At 34.1% G+C, this 21,748-nt stretch overlaps 1 protein-coding gene and 1 pseudogene across 2 annotated transcripts in view; both read right to left on the minus strand.

Moving 5' to 3' along the window:
* GCNT1 (glucosaminyl (N-acetyl) transferase 1) overlaps nucleotides 1–20,308 on the minus strand; it is a 33,245-nt gene extending 12,937 nt beyond the window's left edge. Inside the window, exon 1 of one of the 2 annotated variants that reach the window (XM_051966697.1) lies at nucleotides 19,738–20,308. The gene's annotated coding sequence lies outside the window, so the exon portion shown is untranslated. The remainder of the gene's footprint in view (nucleotides 1–19,737) is intronic. The other variant, XM_051966694.1, reaches the window with a different exon arrangement.
* On the minus strand, nucleotides 1,923–21,547 carry LOC127545509 (pre-B-cell leukemia transcription factor 1-like; annotated as a pseudogene).
* Nucleotides 21,548–21,748: the final 201 nt, after the last annotated feature.

A 21,748-nucleotide genomic window follows, 5' to 3' on the forward strand; every position in this document is an offset into this window, starting at 1 on the left:
CTCTCTTCAACAATGAGATGATCCAAACCAATGAGATAATCCAATTGTTTAGTAATGAAGAGAATCAGCTATACCCAGAGAGAGAATTATGGGAACTGAGTGTGGACTACAGCATAGCATTTCCACTCTTTCTGTTATTATTTGCTTATATTTCTGTTTTCTTTCTCAGGTTTTTTTTTTACCCTCTTTCTAGATCCTATCTTTCTTGAGCAGCAAGGTAACTGTGTAAATATGTATATACATATATAGTATTTAACATATACTTTAACATATTTAACATGTATTGGACTATCTGCCATCTAGGGAAGAGGGTGGGGGGAAGGAGAGGAAAAGTTGGAACAGAAAGTTTTACAAAGGTCATTGTTGAAAAACTACCCATGCATATGTTTTGTAAATAAAAAGCTATAATTATTAAACCAAAAAATAAATAAATAAATTCAGCCTGAAAAAAAAAATTAATTTTAAAAAATATCCACTGCAAACAATTTCCCCAGAAAACCCATGAGATATTTCAAGAATTGCCACCCCCACTTCAAAAATGAGGAAACTTTGGCTTGGAGAAATTAAGTGAATTTTATGCTTATTCAAACATTTAAGTATCTACTTCCATTTGTATCAGGTATGGAGGTTGATTAAAACAAAAGAAAACAAAACTGAGTAAAACATAATCCATGTTCACAGATAACTGCCAGACCAGCGTCCAAAATAAATATAAGAATCCAAATTATTATTATAAAAAGATTACATGTTAAGTATAGAAGAAAGGTACAAAATATTCATCTATAATCAGAGCTCTAAGGAAACATGTTCTAAATTAGGTAAAGAATAGTTATAACATTTAAAAACTGTGCCTTTGTTTAGTATGCTACTCCTAAGGGAACCATGTGCATGAGAGATTCTACTTTAATTATGGCATACATGATTGGAGGTAGATGGGGAAAGGAGTATCTAAATTTTCAATTTCAAAAATCTTGCATTTCACATTATAGAATCTGGTTGAGCCAGAATTTTCATGTGCTTGCCCAGGGTTCTAAATAGAGACATAAATTCTTAGGGAGACAGGGAATTAACCCAAAGATTAAAACTCAATTTGTTAATTTTGATTATTATTCTCTAAAGTTGATATTAGCTGAAGTTTAGTGTTTTCCATTAAAAGTGAACAACTCAAATAAAAACTTACACAGTTTTTCTTTAAATGTACAAGCACGGTTATTGATTTTTTGGTAGTTTGTCTTTTTTCTCTTCTTTAAATTCCTTTAACTTTGGAAATTTTTCTTCTTTGATGTAACAAGGTCATGGGGCAAGAGAAAGATACAGGGAAGATGAAGGAAATAGGGTTGGAGAAAAGGTTGGCTTCTACTCAGAAAAGAAAGGAAAGAAAGTAGAAGGAAATATTCACACTGGCTAAAATAACATCCAGGAAGAAGACAAGAGAGGACTCTTACTGGGCTTGCTGATTGCCTTACCTCCAATTTGACTGTTTCAGCATTGGGAAGAAAAACCCTCTCTCCTGTCCCTAGTCCCTATTTGGAGCAAGAGATCAATCAAAGATGCATGTGCTGAGAGATAAACTGGTCTATTAGATAGAAGTATTAGAATGAATACTACTAGGGAAGGCAGAGGAGGTCCCCAAAGAAGGGGTGGTAACACCTTACCAACCTTCATTAATTCATGTTAACAGACAGACATACCAGAGGCAGGACCTGAACACAGTTCTTCCTGATTCCAAAATCACTCATCTATCCACTGCATTATGCTGCCTCCTGACTGGTACCCTGTGGACTGACTATACATTTAACTGACTGCAAGCTCGTCACTGTATCCTCCTGTCTGATAACATGGTGAAGGTAGCCACCTGTGACTGCCTGTGGGATCCTCCTTGGGTCCCTTGGAAGAATTCCCACTGAGTGTCTGCATGTTCATTAATCTCCAGAGTTTGACATATTAAAAGAACTGGAAGAATTAGATGAATTGGATGAGACAGAGTTAGTTTGGCTTCCATCGGTTGACAACATTGCTAACTGTGATAGCCATTTTGGCAGCATGAATAAGACTTCTTGAAATTTACCTATGTTATTTTTATACTGGACTTGATTATTTCCAAACCAGTTTAAAACATGTGTGAAACAGTGTGATGACACATTTCTTGGCTAGCTCTTTTTTGGCTTCCTCATTAGGGGTAAGGCTTGTTGAGATAGAGATAGAAATACTCATTCAGGAATTTGTGGCTTGCTTGTTGAAGTTGCAATTCTTCTACCTACCACCCAAAAATCATTAGTGAAGGCTCACGACTGTTTCAAATGTATTCTGCTTGGGCTGCATCTGGATGAAACTAAATTTGCAATGAATGATGCTCACCATTCTTCCAATCTCCTTTGGTGAGATGGGCTTGGTCTGGCTCTGCTCACAAAACATGTGTGGTGAACTCATTAGCACGCCTGTTCATCTTTTTTCACTTTTGTGGTATAGGTTTGTCAGATTTGTGAGCTTGCCTCTGGAGTCAGAATGCTCAATTGAGTTATCTGAGCCAACTTCCAGATGTAGCAGAAACTCTACCTTTCTCAAGTCCTGCTACCTGCTCTGCCAACAGCATGTTATCTGATCGCATCAGCTGGGGGGCTGTTGGCTCTTTTTCCCGAGTTCCTCAGATATTTTACACAGTTTTTTCTTTTATTTCTCATAATACATTAAACAAGACAGGCTTCATTCTGTGACAGTTTAATGCATGTTTTCTGGCCTGTACCTTATTCAAACTCTGGTCCTCTGTGCTGGTCACAATTGCTCTAAAATGTCCAACTTTTTATTCTCCTCTCACTTGTTCCCTTCAGCCTCAGTGTTGAGACAGGCCAGCATGTCCTGCCACCCTAGCCCAATCTGGCTGCCCAAGATTCTAAATGAAGGCATCAATTCTTAGAGGGAGGAAGAATTAACCTGGAGACTAAAGATCAATTGATAAATTTTGATGATTATAATTCCTCAAAATTGTTATTAGCTGAAGTGTAGTGTTTATTCACTAAAGTGAACAATTCAAATGGAAACTCATAGTTGCTAATAATAATAAAAAATAGTTATTATTTTTATTAGCTTTAATTTTTTATTATTATTAGCTAATAATAATAAAAAAAGTATTAATGTGCCAGGGCATTATTTTTCAAGTTTTATGAATGATTCTTATTCTTAAAGTATATTTGTACATGAAAATAGTACTCTGAAGAAAAAAGTTGCACAAAAATACAAAAATCACATAAACTTTATTAGAAGGAACCCCAAGAAGTGAGTCACTATAGAAAATATATTTTCTGAAAAAAACAGAAGGGATTCATGTTCCTTTTAAGTTGTTCTAATAATATTACTCCCCTCCCTATTTTTTTTTTTTTAACCAGCAGCCATATCACATTCCCTATCTAGGGTGCTTACCTCCTATATGATAGAAGTAGCATGAAGATTTTCACAATATAAGCAATTTAACATTTGAGGTCTTCATAACACTTACAACAAATAAATAAATAAATAAAATAAAACAAGCAATTCCACACAATATAATGAAAATGCAAAATACACACAATATAATAAAAACAAAAATAATCTGCATATGGAACTGCAAATCTTTAATGTATAACTAAATATTCCTTTTAAATCTATAAAAGTTATCATGTAAATTTCTCTTTTTCTTCCTTTATCCCTCACCCTTGTGGCCTAGAGATGGATACCATTATATCTCTATATAAATATATACCTATATGCATTTATATATATATACACACATACCACATTTATATATTAAATTATTCTATACATACTTCTATTTATCAATTCTTTCTCTGGATGCAAATTCTAAGATTCTAATCCCATTTCCTCATATGACACATAAAGAAACTGAGGACCAAAAAGGCATGTCAAAAGGCCAGATAGCTAGTATATTTTAAACTTTTGAATTTTTGTTTTCATAGAGTACGTCAGACATGCATAGAGAACAAAAACCAATGTTAGAAACAGGAAGTAATTCATCTTTTTTTTTCTTATTCTAGTTCTTCATAGCTCTTCCACTGATGTGAGCAAAATATACTCTCAAATACTTGTTGAAAGAAAGGAATATTAGATGTCTTTATGAGATCTCTGCTTGGTGCATTTTGTTAAATACTCTTTTAAACGATAAGGAAATAGAAGTAGACTAAGTTATTCAAAATTACAATCAGGTAACAAAACAAAGATTTACCGTAGTTTTAAGAACCAGATTTATAGCTGAAAAAACAAACTGGAAAAGTTAGCTTTACTTTGTGTAACAGGAAATGTCAAAATCCTGCTTTATCATTATCTCATCAGACTTCATTATTGAATCTACAAAGCTGAAAGATTAGTCCAACTTCTCAATGCTATGGAAGCCCAACTATTTCCCAACCAAAATATCACAACTGGGATGGAGGAAGGTTGAGGATGGAAAAGTTTAGAAGCAACTAAACTTTGAGTCCAAAGATAAGAATCAAAGTCCTGTCTCTGACCTCATATAGCTATGTTATTCTAATTAATCCATCTTCTCAAGCTATTATGTAAAAATAGAAATAATATTTATCCTACCTATTTGACAGATGTGAGGAAAGTAAAAGTGCTTTGTAAACTTTAAAACATTAGGTGATTATTATTGGATTTTTATTATCAATAATGTGAATGTGTTTTCAAAGTTTTATAATTTTACCAGCAACAAAGTGTTGAACATGGAAGATGTGCCACTAAGTTGGTGAGATTGAGGTCATAAGATTAAGAAATCAAGGAGAACTTAGATATTTCATGCCTATATGAATGCATTCAAGCCATCAAGAGACCCATTATAATGACAACAGATTCCTAACTTTTTCATGTCTATAAAATGTTTATAAGAATTATCTAGGTATATACTAAAAATATCCTTGATGAAAATATGAGTTGGGAACAAATAGGATATTACAAATTACATTCTATTTCAGGGTAAATCTTTAGTAACATAAATAATTGAAATTTCGATGGAAAAGTTATTATCCAATCTCTTGGTTAAGGCAGGGTCTATAGATTTAAAGCAGGAGGTCTGTTACATATTAATTGTTATCATTTTTATCTTTCATTCAAAGTATTCAGAAATGAAGTACCTGATATATTTTATTACAACATGGTTTTGAAAGTAAATTATCTACTTATCCCATTTTTTAAAAAGGAGAATAATTTACGAGTAAGCAAGAGATGGAGAACATTTTGAGATATAAAATGCATAATTTTAATTACATTAAATGAAAAAGGTTTTGTAGAAATAAAATTAATGTAGACAAGATTAGAAGAAAAGCAGAAAATTTTGGAAAAAATATATAGATAGTTTCTTGGATAAAAGGCTCTTATTTCAAAAATATAGAAAATACTGTCAAATTTATATGAGTCATTCCCCAATGGCTAAATGGTCAAAGGATTTGAAGGGACAGTTTTTGGTTGAAGAAATCAAAGCTATCTATTATGGTCATATACCTTAAATCACTGTTACGGGATGCTCATTAATCAGGAAGTGGCTGAACAAATTATGGTATATGCTTGTAAACAGAATACTTCTGTGGCATAAGAAATAATGAACAGGTTGATTTTAGAAAAACATGGATCCAATTTTTCTTGCGCAGCAAGATAATTGTATAAACATGTATACATATATTTTATTTAACATATACTTTAACATATTTAACATGTATTGGACTGCCTGCCATCTAGGGGAGGGAGGAGGGAGAAGAAGGGGGAAAATTGGAACAGAAGGTTTTACAAGGATCAATGATGAAAAATAACTCATGCATATGTTTTGTAAGTAAAAAGCTATAATAAAAATTTTTAAAAAGAAAAACATGGAAAGCCTGGCATGAAATGAGCAGAAACAAAAGAACATGATATACAGTAATAGCAATGTTATTTGAATAACTGTAAGTGACTAATTTATTTGGAATATTATAAATAATCAAATCAATTAATTTAAAGTACCGATGAAGGAAGATATTATCTACTTCCAGAGAAATAACTGATAAATAAAAGTATGCATAATATGGATAAAGTTTGAAACTTAAAATGTAAAACAACAAAAAAAGTGGAGGTGGGGAGAGTCAATCAGTATTAAATGACTTGCCCAGGACCCCACAGCTAGCAAGTGCCTGAGGCCCCCAGGGCTGGTACTATATTTTTATATACCACCTAGCTGCTCCTTAAATACAAACATAAAATGAATTACTTAAATGTGGAAAGAAACTAAATATATTAAACAGAATTTAAGGCTGACAATTTCATTACTTTGACCAGACTCAGTCTCTGAAAAGCAAAGTAGAATCATTCATTTCATTATTTTCTCAAGATAAAAAGCTAAAACATACATATACACATATACATATATATAATTATATACATATATAAATTTTGTATTCCTGGCACAGAATAAGAACTTAATAAAAATAATTGACTGTATGAGGAATATAATTCAAATTCAATGAAAAGTGTTGCTGAAATCATAAGAGATTTTTGTGGTTTCTCAATTAACAGATTCTATAATGGATCTGATTCAATAAGATCACATTTTTGAGCAAGAAGATCTGAGGTAATTTATCCAATCTCTTAATTCTATATATTAGGAAACTGAGAAACAAGGGTGTTCAAATAACAGATACTGCCAAAGATGACACAAGTAACAAACTGAAGGATTAGAATTTGAACTCAGGTCCTCAGACCCCAAGACATTCACCAAAGATGTTGGCCACAATGGGGAGAAACATCAACAGAGTCCAAATGAAAGAGGAATTTCTTATAGATGGGGATTACCTCTAGATGGCCTCTGATTATGGATAATATTATGCTGATTACATCAAACACCAGGAAAGTGCACCATACCATTTTTCCAAATACATAACAAATTAGTTTTCAATATTTATCTTTGTTAAACCTTGTGTTCCAAATTTTTCTCTCTCCCTTTTCTTCTACCTCTCCTCCCCTAGACAAGAAGCAATCCAATATAGTTTAAAAATGTGCGATTCTTCTAAACACATTTCCATATTCATCATGTTGCTCAAGAAAAATCAGATTGAAGGGGGAAAAAAAAACCATGGGAGAAAAACCAACAATAAAATAGTTCTCTCTCGATGCAAATGGTCTTCTATCACACGTCTATTGGAGTTGCCTTGAATCCCCTCACTGTTGAAAAGAGCTAAGCCCATCAAAGTTGATCATCACATAATCTTGTTGTTGCTATATGCTATGTTCTCTTGGATCTACTCAGTTCACTTAGCATCAGTTCATATAACCCTCTCCAGGCTAGATTTAAGACTACTCAAGAGATTTATCCTATCATTTATAAAAGGTAACCCACATGATGAAAACTATGTGAATACAACACCAATACACACTACCTGGAAAACTAGCACAGATGGACAATGAGCTAGGTCCGGAATTGACTGGGAGGAACAAAGTAGACTGGAGTAAATACTCAATTGATTGCATAGCACTTTCAATCCTCCTTTTCCTGTCATAAAAACCTATATTTTTCACAGTAACATTCTTTGAATGATGGTAAGTAGCCTGTTAAATCATCGGTCTCTTCAAGGAATCAAAAATATGGAAGCCACAGAAATCAGTAAAGAGATATATCTCCAGCATATGTAGGCCATCACACATTAACAGTAATAACATATAAATAGAAAGTGGCATAAAAGATTATATCCCGAAAATGTATAATGAAGAAAAAAAATTACATGGTCATATAGCAAAAGAGCTAATCAAAACCTAGACTTAACTAGCAATTGTAGGGAAAGGGAGAGAGAAAGTAATGAAACTGTTGAATAAGTGTTTCTGAAAGTACTGTGTTCACAATAAACCTAGAAATAATCATTTCCAGAGGAAGACCACCTGGGGAGGAAATCTGGGGAGGAAAACCTTATTTCCCTGTTTTGAGAGGTCTAGAGTATCATTGCACAGGAGGTGAGAAGGAAACAGAGGCCTGAGACTGTTTCTGCTTTTTCTCATATCTTCAGGGGTTAGCACAGAGCTTGGAATATAAGTGCTTACTAAATATTTCTTGATTGATGTTAGGAAGCAATTTGGGTGGAGTCAATGAAGGAAGAGTTCACCCTTATTATAGAAAGACCAAGAGTTCAGCACTCTCCAAGAAGATGCAGTCTGGAAGAGGGGTGGCTTGCCCCTCTACCCTTCAAAAAGCACTTGATTTCTATAGGAAGTAAGGAGTACAGAGGCAGTAGTCATGTCCCTCAACCATAAGATACTAGAATGTCCTTACATGGTAGTGGGCTGGCAAGTGGGAGAGCAGCTCAATGGACACTGTTTAATTCCAATGTCTTCTCTCTGTCCTTATTTCTACTTTTACGTCAAGGTCCTTCCATTGCTTCTGAGGTCATCTCCAGTTCTGTTGATCTATATTTACTAGTGGACCCAGAGGGCTCTGGAGAGTAAAGTGAAGCAGGTATCTTTGCATGGCCCTCCCTCACTTCAATTCAACTCACTTGCATGTCATACCATCACTTCCCTGATGGCATGGTTCTCCTCAAACAAGGACCAAAAAAAAACCAAAAAAAAAAAAAAAAAACCCCAAAAAAACAGTTTGTTTGTACGTCGTTGTTTATATATAATCTCTCCCATTGGACTGCGAGATCCTAGAAAGCAGAGATTGTCTTTTCTCTTTCTTTGTTTCCCAATGCTTAGCACAGTGACTGGCATGCTAGCATATAGTTGGTGCTTAATAAATGTTTAATGACTGTCAGTGGAGGAAATGAAGGTCCAGAGCTGAAGCTGTTGTATTATATAGATGCAGGGATCTATGGCACAGGACTGATAGAATTGTAAGCTATGGAAGAACTGCCAGATAGAGACTGAACAGTGCCAGGATGACAGGTTTCCTTGGCCATACCAGTTGCTCTGATCAAGCAGATCTAAAACAGAAGGTTCCACTATTGGGTCAATCCTCAAGGGATGATTTATGAGAGGATATGGACAAGAATTACAGAGAACAAAAAAGCAGGGGGGAGGGAGGGCTGCTAGCTACACTCTGACTCATTTCTCAGATTTCCCTAGAGTACTTATATGGATCTCTCATAGGGTTTCTCACATTTCATCTTACATCATATTTACTTTTGTATCTGGTAGCACAGTGCTCAGATATACAATAGGCACTCAAATCTTTGTTAAAGTAAAACTTATTGAATTTTACTTCTCCCTAATTAGATTTTAAGCTCCTTGAATGTAGGAAAAACATTTTTCTAGTACTTAACAAAGTTTGTACTTAATACATATTTATTAATATATAATATATTCTTATTAATATATATTTATTTATTACATGTTTAATATATATATATTATTATATATTTATTAAGGGGACTTAATATATATTTATTAAGATCCGAAGAATGTTAATGATTTCCAAAGCTACCAATGAAAGGTCCAAAAGTTCTCAGAATTTCACACTGAAAATAATGATGACATATTAAAAGACATTATTATGTATTTCTGTTCACTGACAAATAGCAGAGTCTACCTCTACAAAATAGTTTTCTGTGGCCAAATTTCGGATTTGGTCATTATTAAGTCTTACCACCATGCCACCAATATTTCTTCCTTCTTTTAAAAGTTGATAATCATCAGTAGAATTCTATTCAATTTATTTTGTAGGGTAGGAGGGGTGGAGGGGGGGATGTAACTAGAGAAATAGCAACCTCTCAACAGGAAGCAAGTATTCCTTTAGGACTTTTGCATTAATAAGAATTGCTATGCATTTTAAATTCTTCTCAGTATAAGCCAAATCCCATCATAGCAATCAGCACTACCAAAATAAATAAATTTGTCTATTAAGTAGTTTTGTAGCTACATGAGAAATCATTTATTCACAGCTAAAATGTGTCCAAGAAATAAACAGTCAATGGGATCACATTCTTTATATGTCAATAGTTCCCACAGTTTTGGAGTCCCTTCCCATTGTAAGATCAGTTGTGGCAGATATGCTAAGAATCAGAACTCACTTTCCTATCATCAACATCATCATCCTAGTTAGCATTTTTCTAGCAATTTAAACTTTGAAAAGTGTTTTCACTCACTTGATCCTAACAATGATCCTGTAAACCAGATGCTACTTTTATCCCCAGTTAACAGATAAGGAAACTGAGGCATAGAGGGCTTAAGTAAGTTTATACAGCTATTATAAGGCTAATTCTGACCCTTATAGCATTTATTTTTATAAACCTTTTTATTTTTAAAACATATGTTTTTAACATTCACCCTTGGAAAACCATGTATTTCAAATTGTTTTCTCCCTCCCTTCCTTCCACCCCTCCCCCTATTTTGCAAGTAATCCAATATATGTTAAACATGTACAATTCTTCTATACATATTCACACAAGAAAGATCAGATCAAAAAGGAAAAAATGAGAAAGAAAATAAAACACAAGCAAACAACAACAAAATTAAAAATACTATGTTGTAATCCCCCACTCAGTCCCCACAGTCCTCTCTCTGGGTTCAGATGGCTTTCTCCATCCAAGACTTTTGGAACTGGCCTAAATCTCCTCACTGTTAAAAAGAGCCACCTTCATCAGAACTGGTCATTGTCATAATAAGTTACTATGGTCACAGGGAAGATCAAGACACAAACTCAGAAGACAACAACAGTGTCAAAATACTTATGGGCAAAATCTCAAAGCAAAAATGGGAAATGGTCTCAAGCCCAGAAAAAACTCATAGCAGAACTCAGGTCAAGGAAAAAAAAATACTACAAGCAGCCAGAAAGAAACAATTCAAATATGAGGGAGCCACAATCAAGAATACACACAAGTTGGTATCTGCAATATTAAAAGAATAGAGGTCATAGAACATGATAATCTGGAAGGCACAGGAGCTAAGCCTATAACCAAGAATCACTTATTCACCAAAATTAATCATAAGATATTAAGGGCAAAATGATCATTTAATAACATAGAAGAATTTCAAGCTTTCAGAAAGAGTTTAGAATTAAACTAAAAATTTGATCAGCAATATCAAGATTTAATAGAAGCATAAACACTAAAAATAGGAATGAAATCATAAGGGATACAAAAGATTTAAACTACTGATATTCCTCCATGGGGAGATCATACTAGTAATTTTGAAAAATTATATCACTAATAACATAGATAGAAGGAATATGCATAGAGAATATGGGTATAAGGTGAATTTAAGAGAATGATGTTAAAAACAATAAGGGATGACTAAAGAAGAGGACAATGGATGCAGAAGGAAGGGAGAAAGAAATGATATAAATTATTTCACATGAAGAGCAGCAAAAGACCTATTACAGTAGAGGGGAAAATTGGAGGGTAGGCAATGGGCATTGCTTAAACCTTACTCCTATCAATTAGGCTCAAAAGCAATTCATTAAATATAGAAATCTAACTTATCCAACTGGGAAGTAGGAGAGATAGAAATTAAATAAAGTAATAGTAATAGTGGGGACTAACAGAAGGGTGGACAGATGGGGAGAATAGACCAAAGCAAAACACTGGGAAGAAAGAAAAGGATGAAAAGGGAGGACAAACATGTGTCTTCTTTTTCCTCTTTTATGATCTCTCTGAAATAGACCCAGTAGAGACACCATAATGTATGCAAATTTGATAGCCCTTTGGGCATACTTCCAAATTGTTCCCCAAAATAAGAAGATTATTTTACAACTCCACCAACAATGCATTAGTGTCCACTGGGACACATCCCCTCCAACATTTATCATTATTTTTTCCTGTCTTTTTAGCCAATCTGAAAGGAGTTGCCTTAATTTGCATTTTTCTAATCAGTAATGACAGAGCATTTTTTCATATGACTAGAAATAGCTTTAATTTCCTCATAATTTTATCTGAAAATTGTCCATATCCTTTAACCTAAATGTATTCTTTCTGGATGATAATGCAATAAAATTATATTCAACATAGGACAGTGGAAAGATAGATTAAAATTAATTGAAAACTAAATAATCTAATCCTAAAAAATAAATGGGTCAAAAAACAAATCATAGAAATAATCAACAATTTCATTAAAGAGAACAAGAACAATGAGACAACATATGAAAATGTATGGGATACAGGCAAAGCAGTACTTAGGGAAACACATAAACATCTCAACAGCCTCAGCACAAATCAGACATCACTCCTAGGACCCCAGTTCAGCACCATGTAAGCTGCCAAACCCCAAGGACTCCATATTAGCACCAGCCACTCACATCCAAAACACAACAACAAAGGGATGTGTTCCCAACACATCCAAATTCTCACAACAACAAAATGGAAAAAGAACAGACCAGTGAATTGGGCATACAACTAAAAACAAAAAACTAGAAAAAGAACAAGTTAAAATCTCCAATTGAGCATAAATTGAAAATCAAAGGTGAGATTAATTAAGATTGAATGTTTAAAAAAAATATTGTACTAATAAACAAATCTAGGAGCTGGTGTTATGGGGGAGGGGAGGATAAGGTAGATAAACCATTTGTTAATTTGATTTAAAAAAAAGAAACACAAATATCCAGTTATCAAAAATAAGAAGGGTGAAATCACCATTAATGAAGAAGAAATTAAAACCATCATTAGGAAATATTTTAACCAATTATACACCAATAAATCTGAGCAAAGTCAATGACTATTTTAAAAATATAAATTAGAATAAATTAGAAAAATATAAAATAGAAATCTAGATTAACAGATTAAGAAATAGAATGCCTAAATAACTCTGTCTTAGAAAAAAGAAATTGAACAAGCCATTAATGAACTCCCTAAGAAAAAATTCCCAGGGCCAGATTGGTTCCTGAATGAATTCTACCAAACCTTTAAAGAAAACTTAATTCCAAAACTATATAAACTATTTGGAAAAATAGGCAAAGAAGGAATCCTACCAAACTCCTTTTATAACATAAAGATAGTACTGAAGAGCTAATACAGATAAAAGAAATTACAGAGCAATTTCCTTAATGATTATCAAGGCAAATATTTTGAACAAAATATGAGCAAGATGATTATAGCAATATGTCACAAGGATTATATACTATGACTGGATAGGATTTATACCAGAAATGTAGAGGTAATTAATTATCAGGAAAACTATTAATATAATTGATCATGTGAATAACAAACCCAACAATTCATATAATTATCTCAATAGAATCTGAAAAAGCTTTTGACAAAATACAATACTATTCCTATTTTAAAAATACTAGACAGCAAAGAAATAAAGGGAACATTCCCAAAATGCTAAGTACAATCTATCTAAGACCATTAGCAAACATTATCGGTAATGGGGATAAACAAGAAGCCTTCCCAATAAAATGAGGGATGAAACAAGAATGCCCATTATCACCACTATTATTCTACATAGTATGAGGAATGTTAGCTCTAGAACTAAGAGAAGAAAAAGAAATTAAAGAAATGAAAATAGGCATTGAATATCATTCTTCAAAGATAATATGATGGATCCTAGCGAATCATCTAAAAATATTTGACATAATTAACAACTTTAGCAGTTACAGGATATGATAAACCCACATAAAATAAAAACACTTCTTTATATGATTGACAAAACCCAGCAACAAGAGATAGAAAGAGAAATTCCATTTAAAATAACCGTAAACAATTTAAAATAGTTGTGAGTCTACCTGCCAAGACAAACTAAGAACCTAGGGAACACAATTACAAAACACTTTTCACATAAATAAAGTCATATCTAAACATTTGAATATATATATATATGTACCTAGCTCATGGGTAAGCCAAGCAGATATAATAAAAATTACAATCCTGCCTAAACTTATTTAATTATTCAGTGCCATACCAAACTATGAAAACAATTGACAGAGTGAGAAAAAGTAACAATAAAATTCATCTAGAAAAACAAAAAATCAAGAAAATTAAAGGGGAAAAAATACAAAGGGACATGGTCTATCCATACCAGACCTCAAACTATATTATTATGTAATATTCATCAAAATTATTTGGTACTGGCTAAAAAAAGAGTGGTGGATCAGTGCAGTAGATTAGGTCCACAAGTCACAGTAGTCAATGACCACAGTAACTTAATGTTTCATAAAACCCCAGTTTTGGGGATATAAGAACTCACTATTTGACAAAAACTGCTGGGAAAACTAGAAAACAATAGGACACAAACAAGGCATAGCCCTATATACAGTATACCAAAATAAGGTCAAAATGGCTGTATGATTTAGACATAAAGGGTGACACTATTAAGTCAGTTGGAAGAGCAAGGAATAGTCAGGTCTATGGAGAAGGGAAAAATTCAAGACTAAACAAGAGATAGAGAATATTATGAAATGTAAAATAGATAATTTTGATTATATTAAAATTTAAAAGCTTTTGTACAAACAAAACCAGTACAACCAAGATAAGAAGGAAAGCAGAAAGCTAGGAAACAATCTTTATAGTAAGTATCTCTGATAAAGGACTCATTTTAAGAGAACTGAATCAAATTTATAAGAACACATTGGTCAAAGTATATGAACAGGCAGCTTTCAAATAAAGAAATCAATATTATAAATGGATAAGAAGAAGTGCTCTAAAACAATTTTGATTAGAGAAATGCAAATTGGGTCAGATAGGTGGTACAGTGGATAGAGCACCAGCCCTGACTTCAGGAGGACCTGGGTTCAAATCTGACCTCAGACACTTAACACTGCCTAGTTGTGTGATCCTGGGCAAGTCACTTAACTCCAATTGCCTCAGGGAAAAACAAAACAAAACAAAACAAAACAAAACAAAACAAAACAAAACTAGAGAATGCAAATTTTAAAAACTCTGAAATACCACCTCACTCCTATCAGATTGATTAATCTAACAATAAAGAAAAATGATAAATATTGGAGAGGATGTGGAAAAATTAATGCACTTTTGATGGAGATGTTAACTGATCCAACAATTCTGAAGAGTAATTTGGAACTATGCAAAAAAGAGCCAAAAAACCCTTTAATCCATCAATACCACTGCTAGTTCTGTATCCCAAAGAGATCATCAAAAAAACCCTACATGTGCAAAAATGTTTCTAGCAGCCCTTTTTGTAATGACAAAATTTTGCAAACTGAGGGAATGCCCATCAATGGGAAATGGGTGAACAAGATGCGATATATGACTGTAACAGATTCCTACTGTGCAATAAAAAAAGATGAACAGGCAGATTTCAGAAAAACTTGCAAAGACTTGAAGGAACGGATACAAAATGAAATGAACAAAACCAGAAAAACATTGTATACAGTATCAGCAACATTGTAGGGGGTAGCAACTATAAATGACTCAGCTCTTTTCACCAGCACAATAATCCAAGTCAAGTATAAAGGACTCACAAAGGAAAATGCTATCCCCGTTTAGATATAGAACTGATGAGCTCTGAATAAAGTATATTTCCTTCACTTTATTTATTTTTGTGTTTTTCCCCCTGTTGATGTCTTTTCTTTCAGAACTGTGACTAATACAGAAATATGTTTTACATGATAGCACATGTATAACCCATATCATATGGCCTGCCATTTTAGGAAGAGGGAAGAAAAGGGAATTAGAAAAATTTGGAACTCAAAATTTTGTAAAAATTGTTTTGACATGTAATTGGAGAAAATATAAAATAATATTAAAAAAACCTAAACCCTCTTTTAAACTTCATTATTTCTATTGAGAACATCGCCTAAACTCCAAATTATCTTTCCATACCCTTTATACATTACTGTCCTTCCTATATGCTATTTGCGAACAGCTAGATAGTGCAGTGGAGAGAGCATCAGCCTTGAAATCAGGAGCACCTGAGTTCAAATCTGGTCTCAGATATTTAACACTAACTAGCTGTGTGACCGTGGGCAAGTCATTAACCCCAATTGCCTCAAAAAAAAAAAAAAAAAGATTTTCTGAGTTATAAAGTGGCTAGAGTACTTAAGTCAGGAGAACCTGAATTCAAATAGGGTCTTAGACACAACACTTCCTAGCTATATGATCCTGGGCAAGTCACTTAACCCCAATTGCCTCAGGGGAAAAAAAATCTCTATGTTATTTGCTATTAACTAAGGAGAAACATTTGGTCTCTTGCTTTTTTTGCTTTGTACCAGTAATTCCCCATGATATTTCACAAGATGACCTCATCAGCTCCCATAGTTTTAATTATTGTCTCCATGCAGATCTATTTGTTCTGCTCTGATCTATCTCTAGACCTCCAATCCCACATGTTGAACTGCCTCTCTGACAACTCAAAATGGATGTCCCATCGACATCTTAAACTCAATGTGTCCAAAGCTGAATTCATTATATTCTCCACTCCCACTCTGACCTTTGCCCTCCCTTGTCCTAATTTTCCTACAGTGGTGGAAACACTATCAGTTACTTAAACTTGCCATCTAGTTATCATTCTGGATTGCTCACTCTTACTATACATTTCTTATCCACTCAGTTGCCAAGTCTACTTATTTCTATTTTTGTAACAACCCAATACCTGAACTGTTGTAATAGCCTGCTGGTTGGTCTCCATTCTTAAAGATTCTCTAGTGCCCAACTTAAACTATGGATCACAATTCCATATGGGCTCTCCTAATTGGATGTGAGGGTGATGAAATTATGATTTATTATCAGTAAATGTTTGATTAGTATACCTATTTTTATATTTATGGAGTCATTTTAAAATTTCTTGGACAAAAAAAGGTTGGAAGTAGAAAAAATTTAAGAAGCCCTGGTCTAGTTCATCCATTCACATGTCAAATTGATTTTTCTAAAGTGCAGGACTGACCATGTCATCCTCCTATTCAGTAAATTCTAATGGCTTCCTATTACCCCAAAGGTTTAAATATAAATCCTTGGGGCAGCTAGATGGCACAGTGGATAGAGCACCCACCTCAGGATCAGAAGGCCCTTAGTTCAAATGGGTCCTCAGACACTTAACACTTCCTAATTGTGTGACTTTAGGCAAGTCACTTAATTCCAAGGCCTCACAAAAAAAAAAAAAGGAGAAAAAATATGAAATTTTCTATTTGGCTTTTAAAGCTGTTTATACTCTCTAGCTTTTCACTCTTCTATCTTACTCCCCTACAGGTTTTCTACCCTCTTTGTTTTTCCTCAAACAAAACTGTTCATCTTCTTGCTTTGTGAATCCTTACTGACAATAAACCATGCCTGAAATTCTCTCCTCTCACTCCCCCCCCCTTTCACTAGCTTCCTTCAAATCTTAGATAAAACCCCACCTTCTGCATGATGCCTTTCCTGATCTCCCTTAATGATAAGTGACTTCTCTTTAAAATTATTATTAGTTTATCCTGTATCATGTTTGTACACATGTTGTCTTCCCCATTGGACTTTCCCATTGGTTCCTAGAGAACAGGGACTATTTTTGCCATTGCATCCTCAGTGCTTAGCACAATGCATAGCACATATTAATAAAAATAGCACTTTAAGGCTTCCAAAGAGTTTTACATATTAACTTAGTAGCTTCTCATAACAATCTTGTGGGGTAGGTGTTATTATTATTATCCCATTTTACAGATGAGGAAACTGAAGCAGATAAGTTAAAGGACTTGCCCTGAGCCATCCAATTAGTAAATGTCTGAAGCTTTTTTGAAACTGGATCTTTTTAACTCTATGTCCCAAATATCCATAGTACTAATAGCTATCTAGCATCATAGAAAGTGCTTATTGAATATTTGTTGACGAAAATTCCTCTAACTGATAAAACCCAGGAAAAGTTATTGCAGGTGAAATGAAAATCCTTTACAAAGAAAATAAAGAGAAGGCAAAATAAAGGCCAAAAAAAAATATAAAGAAACAAAAATAAAAGCTTCAAAACTTTGCGCAAAATAAAAATAAAACTTCTTTTAAAAATCATTTTTCTAATAAAAAATGTAGTTTGGAAAAAGTTCATTTATTCTTTAACACTGAAATAATTTTAAATTTGAAATAAGGAAGGAGGGAAAAGAACACACTTCTTTAATATTTAAGAGGAACAAAAACTTCCAAGGATGTCTCATTGGAAATCTCTTTAAAATCTATTAAAAATAACTGAAATAGCTATATAAGCTTGATTTTGCCATTTGCCTGAAATGAAACATGTGGCTTCAATTCTTACTTAGAGCTAGTCTGCAATTGCTTGAGCAATTAACACTCATCTTTAAAAATCATTAATCTCCTCTATTACTTTAAACCAACCTGATTTTAGGCACAACTCAAAAAAGGCCAGGAAAGGGAGAAGAAATAGGGACATCAAGATGCTGGTCAGAAATTGCAGCCACAAGATTTGTTCTTAAGAAAAAGAGTTTTGCTGATTTATTTTGAAGTATCATGGACTTTACCAAAAAGTAATTCCCAATCACTTAAATGTATTCCCTAACAAGTTGATAAGATCACTCACTTTTTAAAAGAAAAAATAGTAGTTGTGTAGTTTTTTTCAAACTCTAATAGAGTGTATTTAGATTTAAGATTACTACTTGACATTTCCTCCTTTTGACATATGATGCAAATGCTAATTGAGTGTATCAGCATTTCACAAGAGCAACAGTTTGCAGATAAGTAGAGAAACAAACCAAGACTACCACGAAGACAAATTCTGTAAGAGAGTGTGTGCCAGAGAGCAACTGAGGTAGCAGAAAGAATATACTTACAATGTAAACAGTAAACAAGGTAGAATCAGGTAATTTCCACTCCAGTGCTTCTAACAACCTGAGATTTCTTTAGTGTAGCTGCTACTTCCACTGACACAGATCTCAAGTTTTATGTAACTTTTAATATCTTCAAGGGGAGCTACAAATAAGATTATGATCCTGAAACCAGCCTATTTAGAGATGAGATTTTCTGAATTTGGCTAGCCAGGTGCACAGAATGTTTGACTCTAAGCTTTTCCTGCTTGGGAAGACCTGGAAGCCCCTCTGATTCACTGGTTCCCAAATTGGTTCAACTTTAATATCCGGGGTTACCTGAATCCTCCTTCCCACACACACCGTGAAGCATCAGAGGGGGTATTAGATGACCTCTCTCTACTACAACAGATCTCCCAAAGCGGGAGGAGAGAGGAAGTAACTCAAAAGCAATACTTGAATTCAGGTAAGGGAATACATTTCATTTTTCTTGCCTTTCTTTCCTCTTTGCTTCCTAGTTGGTTGCCAATTTAAACAGTTTTCAGCCAAAGTGACAGTCAATGGTACGAGTAATTAAACTATTAAAAAAGGCAGATTTTGGAAAATATCTATTGAGAAAATAAGTTGGACAAGCTTTCTATGGGAAACTCCATTTCTCTATAAGTAACTCGGAAACACACATTTCCATATTTGGGTAGAGATAGCGCTTTCTTTATCAAATCTCAGTCCCTAAAGCTTAGCAATGTGTCTGGCCACAATAGGTGCTTAATAAGTGCTTGTTAATTGATGGGACGGACAAAAGAAGAAATAAAGAGCAGAGAATATACCCATCTCCTAGACAAGTTCCATCAGCTAAACCCTTTCAAAGTGCTTCATCAATTCAGCTATAAAATAAGTTTTAAACAGAAGACACTAGAAAATGCACTTAGAAAAAGCAGCCTGAAGGTGAGATTCAGTTTGTACTGTGCATCAAATAAAAGGCCGGGCAATTGGGATTTCGCTAACCCGGGAGCGCCCAGAAAATCCCAGCATATCTCTAGAAAGCTGCAGGAAAGCTCCGACTTGCACTGTTTTCCAAGAAAGCAAAAACCCACTCCTTCTCCCATACCCCCAGGTAATGAAGGTGTTACCTGGGGTAAACACGTTGGCTTCATGGGGCGCAGAATGCGGCCGAACCTCTTTACAACAGCGCAGCTCTTGAGAACACGCCGTGGGAAGGGTGCTTGCTGGTGTTGTAGCCTCTGCCTCCGTTTCCAAAGCTATCCTTTCCCCTGCCCGCTGTGTTTCAAACAGGGAACCGTCCTTTTCCGAGATTCACTAAGGTAGAACAGGCAACTTCCCACAGCACTCTACCTTTTTCCTTTTCTTTTTTTCTTTTTCTTTTTCTTCCTCCTCCTCCTCCTCCTTGTCTCTCCCACCCCCGAGGCCAATAAGGAGGGGCTAAGAGCCAGAGGCGAGACCTGGGATGAGGGCGCCCTCTGGGTATCACTAGAGCAAAGATAGATCTCTCTTTCTTCCTGAAACTCTTCTCGCAACGCAAAAGGGATATTTCACAACAGCCCAAGTACATCCGTTGTCTACAGTAGTCATAGCCTTAATTCTTCCTTCTCTTTCCTCTTTTCTCAGTTCCCTTTAGCTTTCATCCTCTCTTAAGAACCATCTAAATGTACAAGAGAAAATGGAATATTTTATCTCCCCCCGCTTAACAATTGTTTTTACGTTTCCCCAACCAACTCCAGGTGCAAAAGGAGAAACCAAAATTCAAACCAATTTTTGTATTCTCTCCTCTTCTTAGGACAATGATGATAAGTGGCAACAGATCAAAGAACAAAATACTCAATTCAAATAACTAAAAGGAAGTATTTCTATGAAATCCAGGCAGCAGGTGTTTTAAATACCCTTTATTAAATAGCCTGAAATCAAACATTATATGAAATCCCCCAGATTTCAAAGCAAAAACCGTAAAGTCTTCATTCTCCTGACTGTAAAGCAAAGAGGTTTTACAGCTTTTAAAAAGCATATAAATGCCCAGGAATTTTCTATATATTGTTATCTTTTAGATAGTATATATATTCCCCCCTCAATACATGGAAATCTCATTCATCATATTTGGGCATTTTAAAACAACTTTTCCTTATGCAATCTGGAAAGAAAATGACATGTTTTCACTTGAAGTGTGACTACTGTTAACTTTATATTAATGTGCCACAATTCTGGAAATGAGGTGGTCCAACAGATAGATTGTTGGTCTTGGAATCATGAAGATCTGAATTTGGAGAAAATTAGCTTTGTGAACTTGGGCAAGTCACTTAGTATCACTCATACTTCAGTTTCCCTTTTTGTAAAAGGAGGATAATAATAGTATCCTCTTACCAGGGTTATTATTAAAATTCAGGCGGGAAATAAGATGACAAAGTACCTTTCAAAACTTAAAGAGCTGTGTAAATACTAGCTGTCTAAACCAGAAAAGCCTCATACTATTAAGACCTCAAGTGGATTTTTTTTTTAAGAACAAGAGATACAACTGTAATGCTGCTTTTTATCTGTGGATTTTCCCATATCATTAAAATAAAAACCATATACCCCAAATAAACACAGGATATGCCATACAGTTAAATAACTATTTACAGTAATATTACTCAATCAGCACCTGACTATGCAAATTCTTTTTGAATTATTCTTAGTCCATGAACAATTTTTATTTCTACCTCCTTCCTCTACTATTCAGTATAGCCTTAAGCTGAAAACACTTAGAAATGATTTTAATTTATTTTTAACTGATTTTTAATTTATTAAGTAGAATAATCAAGAGGGTAAAATTATCATAAAAATATCTTTCCATTTGAAGAGGTACTTTGGTACTTTGGAAAATTTCTGGGCCTAAAATCAAAAGAAACTGGCCTAAATTCCAGCTTTTCTACTTACTAGTTGTATGACCATTTCCCCGTCTGTAAAATGGGGATAAGAAGTCATATCATCAGTTCTCTTCAAAAATGAAGGACCACCATCAATTACTAAAACAACAATAACAACAAAATGGGGGTAAGAATACTTGGTAAAGTGTTAGTTATATAAATGATAATTGTTTTTTCTTATTTCCATGGGGAAAGAAACATGCTGGAGATGCATCATTCTGCTAAT

The sequence above is a fragment of the Antechinus flavipes genome, chromosome 1 (assembly GCF_016432865.1).
Source record: "Antechinus flavipes isolate AdamAnt ecotype Samford, QLD, Australia chromosome 1, AdamAnt_v2, whole genome shotgun sequence".
NCBI lineage: Eukaryota > Metazoa > Chordata > Mammalia > Dasyuromorphia > Dasyuridae > Antechinus > Antechinus flavipes.